Source organism: Priapulus caudatus, unplaced genomic scaffold (genome assembly GCF_000485595.1).
Source record: "Priapulus caudatus unplaced genomic scaffold, Priapulus_caudatus-5.0.1 Scaffold444, whole genome shotgun sequence".
Classification (NCBI taxonomy): domain Eukaryota; kingdom Metazoa; phylum Priapulida; class Priapulimorpha; order Priapulimorphida; family Priapulidae; genus Priapulus; species Priapulus caudatus.
In genome coordinates this window covers 143,964-150,109 of record NW_014577505.1, presented here as the reverse complement: position 1 = coordinate 150,109, position 6,146 = coordinate 143,964, and positions in this window count along the sequence as shown.

Sequence of the window (6,146 nt, the reverse complement as noted above, 5' to 3'; positions counted from 1 at the left end):
ATAACACGCTATAGATAGTCGAGTCGGTTTAGTGTTAGGGTTAGGGTTGGGTTAGGGTTAAGCGTCTGGACGACTCAACTTATTGTCTGTGCCAATAGGAAAAGAGCAGTACGCCAGTACGAAGAATAGCAGCACGAGACTTTTCAACAAATCTGCAACATAATCCTCCAACGGCCAGCTAAGTTCAACATTACATTTTGACCACACAGCAACTCGTATAGAGTACCAGTAGGCCGTTATAGCAACACCTGAAACAAACGTTTTGCCTCTTAGGCTAATAGACTCGAAACAGTAATTTTTTATGACCAGACAATTAAAAGAAGACACAGAAATTAATATTTACATCTCAGCAATTTATTAGAAAAAACCCGTGTGAATATGCTTAACTAGTTTCAATCATGCGTGCATACGTGAATATCAAAATTCAAAATGATTGGACAAGCTGTTTAGTCTCGTTTTGGCCAAATGTGCGATATTTGGGTAAAAAGGCCGTGCAATAATAGGCTAAATGTTTCATAAATTTAAACAGCGAGATGTTTAATCTAATGAGATGTTGCACTTGGAATGTGCGTTATGACAGCTCAATGTACAAAGTTAAAATGGCCAGAATTGAGCATTTTCAGCTTAATGCATAAATCTGGTAGTTAATATACAACATACCATACATAAATATATAAAATGCGCAATAAAAGGTTTAAGTTCATAATGATTGCGTGCCACGATATAGTTAAAATCCAAGTTAGACGGTATGCCTGCACCTGCTAGATTGCAGGACGATATATCGAACATCGAAGCACAAATTTAACTATCTGCAGCCCCAGACCAGTCCAGGATAGTAATCAAAGGTGAGCGTCGTTATGTCACATTTCCCATCAACTAACATTGATTAACTACCCTGGAGCGGCATTTACTGTCGGCTGTCAGTATAGTAAGCGGGAAGTATATAACCTGACTATAACAGTATGGCCAGTAAACCATTTACTGTTGCCATTTCCTTTCCACCTCTACCTGCAGTTGACACTTTAGCATGCATACCGGCGGTCATGAGGTTTCAGTCATTTTGTTTCGTGTCCTTACCATTTTTCCCAACTACCTTCTGTCCATTGAGGCCAGCCTTCCACTCTCAACAGACACGGTTTCTTTTGTAGCGACTAGTTACACACGCGACATGTAATTTTGTATTTCCTTCGCGATAGTACCATATTTCCCCACAATGTTTAAAGAACATCTGCGCTGCTTTACCGCTGGAACAGACGGTGACACAGACGCGGCTGGCGCAGACGCTGACTGGTGGTGGTAGTACCAAAACTATGTCGGGCCACAAACGATACCCTGTGGTACGACAAAACACATTGATGACCAGCAGCGTTGAGCCGCCTATTTTCGCGCGACTATTCCTGCTATTGTGGATGTCGCGTGTTGTCGGTTCTTGGCTTCACCACGCATTTTCCGTCGGTGACTTGTTGAAAGCAAAACGAACTAGGTGTTTTACTACACGTTGCAGCGGTCGTGCGCGCGGTCCTTGCGCTCTGGCAAGAGGTTAAGTCCGTGTCAGCGCGTGTCACCTTGTTTGATATTGCCATGGCCGCTCAACGTCTCTGCTTGTCTCTTCTTAGACCTTTGTTATGCCTCGTAGAAAAAAACAAACGGAGAAAAATATTTCATATGAAGTTGAGATAGGAATTCAATTGCCAAGAGTCACTGACAGCTATTAGAACATGTCCTCATCTCTATTATCTCACTGGGGCAAAGGTTTATACAGGGCCCGCGTTCTTCAACGGTTGGATAAGCTTAATGTAACATACAGCTACGAACCAGCCTCGTTGACCTGGGAAGTTCAAACCCGACACAGCAGTGAGTTTTGCGTTATAAGCCAACTGTATCCGCTGATATCGAGACACATCGTGATTCTCGTCATTTTTTCTTATGCGATCGGTGCCAACCTCACTCAGCGTTCGATAAAACATACTTCGACGCTAAGCGGTTGGGCAATTGGGTGACGTGGCTGGAAGCTTGTTGCGGACCATGTACCTGGAATATAAAACCAGAAATTTATTGAAGGTGGAAATTTGCTCTCACTGCCGACATAACTATTATTGAGCTATAAAAGATTCTATTTGCCCCATTTCCTGAAAGACAATATGACAGCATATCTATTCATCATAGTGCACTCCTTCCATGAATTTTGTTAGCGTTAAAATCTCTGAACCATCTCAAAATACTTAGGCTACATGTTAACGAGTTCCATTGCCGCTCGGCATGAACTCCTGCTAAAAAATTCGCATGTATGTATTCACCTCTGCCAACATTAACACCACTCATACTACACTGCGCAATTGGATTTTCTTGGAGAAGCCGAGTGTCGATTTTTCTCCTTCTGGAGCGACTTGCATAGTTTGACTTCTTATCATAGTCCTCCAATTTCCCCACAGATTGTACATTGTCATCGCCTCTGTGTTGTCAATGCAAACTTATGATCTCGTTAGATCGAGGAGCTGCGGGCTGTGATGTTTTGCAACACTCATGCCAGGCGATGTCTCTTCAGGTCCGCATTGAAGACCTGCCAATTATAACGGTTTGCTTCGAGTTACAAACAAAAACACGAAGCGAAATCATTGTAGGACACCATTTTGTTTTATGGCAGAGAAACGCTCAGTGCCCTAGTAAATATTGTAAGTATCAGAGCTTGCCGCTTAACTTTTTTTTCAGGTGGGCCGGCCGGCGCCACTTGCAGTATGAGATCACGTGGACCAAATGGCATTTTCAGGTGGCCTCGGTTGTACATATATTAAATATTTATTTGATCCTAACTATGGTTAATGTTTGGCAAATAATCGCAATAACATAACTAGATTACGACCAACAACGACGACGACAACATATCTTCTGAACCATACTTCTCGGCCTTTCGACGCGTCTCCTGGTATATGCCCTCTCTGGCGGCCCTTCATTTTAGCGCGAGGCGATGTGTTATCACTTTCTCGTGTTCGTCTTTATCAAGTAGAGTTTTAAGGTGTTGCATCATCATGAAAGATATTCTTTCCTTTCCCCTGTTTTCCTGTCTTTTTACGCTCTCTACAGATTCGCTAAAAATATGACGCATTGTCGTCGTCTATACGCGAGCCACTTTGAAACTGCCGGCTTCCCACTCCTTTTCTGTAGCTGCCCGCTTTCTCTTTCTCTTCATCTCTCTCAGTCACGCTTCCCTCTTTTCTTTTGTCCCTGTTTTTCTTTAGCATTAGCTAGGGCGAACACGAGATTTTTTCGCCTGATCGCGACGCATTAAAATCGGCACGCGAATTTATCACGCGCCCGATTATCACGAACCGTGCACACATTAGCGAATTTGAGAGCGTACGCAATACGCCACTCGACGAGGATTTTCGTCTATCACCCGGGTTGAGCGGTACAAATGGCGAAATGCGAAAGAAAGGTTGTTGCTTGTTGTTGAGTGCAGTTTATTGCTTCTAAAAAGAAACAAAATACGGAGAAGGACTTGGCTGGACGAATCGGAAATTGCTCCACTTTACATAATAGCAGGACTCAGGACTTAACTTCCGTGATAAAATATTTGATCTAATGATATACGTACAGCTGGCCAGATCCCGATGGATAACCAGCAAAAATTAGAATCATTCAATCAGGAAATATAAATAAGATTTGAAAAGTACACGAGGGATACTAATGACTCCTAGGACGCACTAGGGTTCTTTTCACCGCTCCATAATACAACCCTTAAGATAGGATGATGCGAGACTCACTAAAAAAATCACACCCTTTAAGAGGCTGATGGGAGCAGCGTCACTAAAATCACACACTTTAAAAGGGATGATGGGAAAGAAGCCTCTTGAGGGCTCTCATCATGCCCCCCTTGGGGATTGTGATGATGCGATCATGAACCAATCCTCAGTCTAGAGTGAAATCCAAAACGAAAATTGGGAGTTGCATGCTCCAATCTACCTGATTATCATTCATTCACCTGCATTCATCAATGGCTTCGGTCAGGATTACATTCTTTTCATCAACAACCAAACACTAGCACACAGATTAAAAGAAGAGTTGAATTCGCGATGTATAAAAATAAACTTGTTTTACTTTATTCTTGATTTCCATACTTAGAGATTCTAATCCATGTACCTGCATATTTCAGCAGCAAAATATCATACAACACTCGCATCAACCAAAATCCTAGCCAAATTCTTGTAACGTAGTTAGCGACGTATGTAGCCCCTCCAGCCCTACGACTGTTTCACGTCGGCAGAAAACCACTTCTCGCCACGTATAGTGGAAAACGAGCAGGTAACTTGTGGCTACCGTATAGGTACCTGTATTTGGATGCTGTTGTTTAGTTGTATTTATATATATATATATAAACCAGAGGGTAGTAACCAGACCTGTACCTCTGCCATACGTTCAGTTACTTACACACCACAAATTGTTGTGTTGCTAACCTTTTTGTACCCCCCTACATTGATAACTCTATGGAGCGCTATTTCAACATAATAGACATACTTTTGGTGCGCGATTTCAACCACTTTTATGAGGCGCGATGATGCGCGCACCATGGCACAATTTCGGGTGCGCGGTGGAGCGCGAGCGCGATCGCGCACCTTAAAAATGAAAGCCTGCATCAACCTGCATTTGCATGGCCCTCATAAATTCCACACTCTGCTTTGCTGTTCAATCAGCGACCATAACTCGTACATCTTTCAACGTTTGAATCAATCTGTTCCTTCCGCTTTCGACGTAACAAATTGAGTTGTTATTTCCCCAAAAACATCCGTTAGTTCACAAAAGCATCTATCCTTTCTTGGGCCTCGCATCACTCTTTCCCGTAACAACACGCACGCCAGCGCCATCTATCGTGAAATAAAACTATAAACGGTACAACTACGTAACAATATACTAACCACTACAAATGCAATAAGTGAACTGTACCTTGTGCCACTAAAGGTTATCAGCACAAGTCTCCAAATACACTGGGTCGTGATCACTGTAGTAGGTGTGTAATACCCCCGATTGCAGAACATCGCAGTGTCTGGTGTACATGTGGTCTAGGAGGCTGCCTGACCCGCTTCCCACATAGTATGTACAATCTGTGATTAACTGTTTAAAGTTTACTAGTGGTTCGAACTGTACCAGTTTGGGTTGGCTTGATACATCTTTGTTGAAGTCTCCAGTCAGGATGCACCTTGATGCCACAGGTATGCTCTGGAAGATAGCAGACAATACTTCTTTGAATATTCCTTCTGATAGAGATGGCGATCGGTATATAACTCCTACAACTGTCTTGCCATGTATCTCGACCAGCAAAGCTTCCACACCAGGTTGGAGCACCCCTGGTGGCACTGGAATCTGTCTGGATTTGATGGAGTACCGGATGTAGTCAGCCACACCTCTTCCAGAGTTGTCCTGACGGTTATGGCATAGCATTTTGTACCCTGGGATCTTGAAGGTATGTGTCGTGTCAGTGACCCTCAGCCATGTGTCGCACAGACAGATGATGCCGGACCACATGATTTCGGGGTTGGACGTCATGTCTTTGAGGTGAGCAGCCAGGGAATGTATGTTGTGTTGAGTAACTATGAGACTGGAAGCTGATGGAGGGTTTGACAGCAGCAGTGTGGCAGTGACTGTCACTGGTGGCATTGACTGCAGAGCAGCAGTGACTTTGGGTTGACAGTACAGAGCGTCCTCTGTGTAGTCAGTGATGTAGAGGCCATCTAGACTTGTGACACGACTCAAGGCAACAGCATTCTTGCCAGGAATGTACCTTTGCAGCTGACTACACAGGACTGGAAAGTCATCCCTTGTGTTTTGTGTACTGTACATGCCAAGGCCAGTCGGAGAGGATATTGATGACGGGTGATGTTGAGGTTCTGGAATGTGAACTGCTCAGTAGTTGGTGTGATGTAGACACAGGCAGTGGGCAGTTGTGTAGGAGGAGGAGAAAGTTGTCTGGTGTTGACACCAACACGATCGTTGTCAAACAAGACCCATACACACTTTGGTTGTCCAAGGTTGGTTTTTGTGGAGGTAATTTACATCACAGTTCCCATTACACCATTGCACAGTCCATCTGCTACATCCAGATTGGTTGTGAGCATGATGCGAGCATTGTTGGCTATCCTGACAGTGGCCTGAAG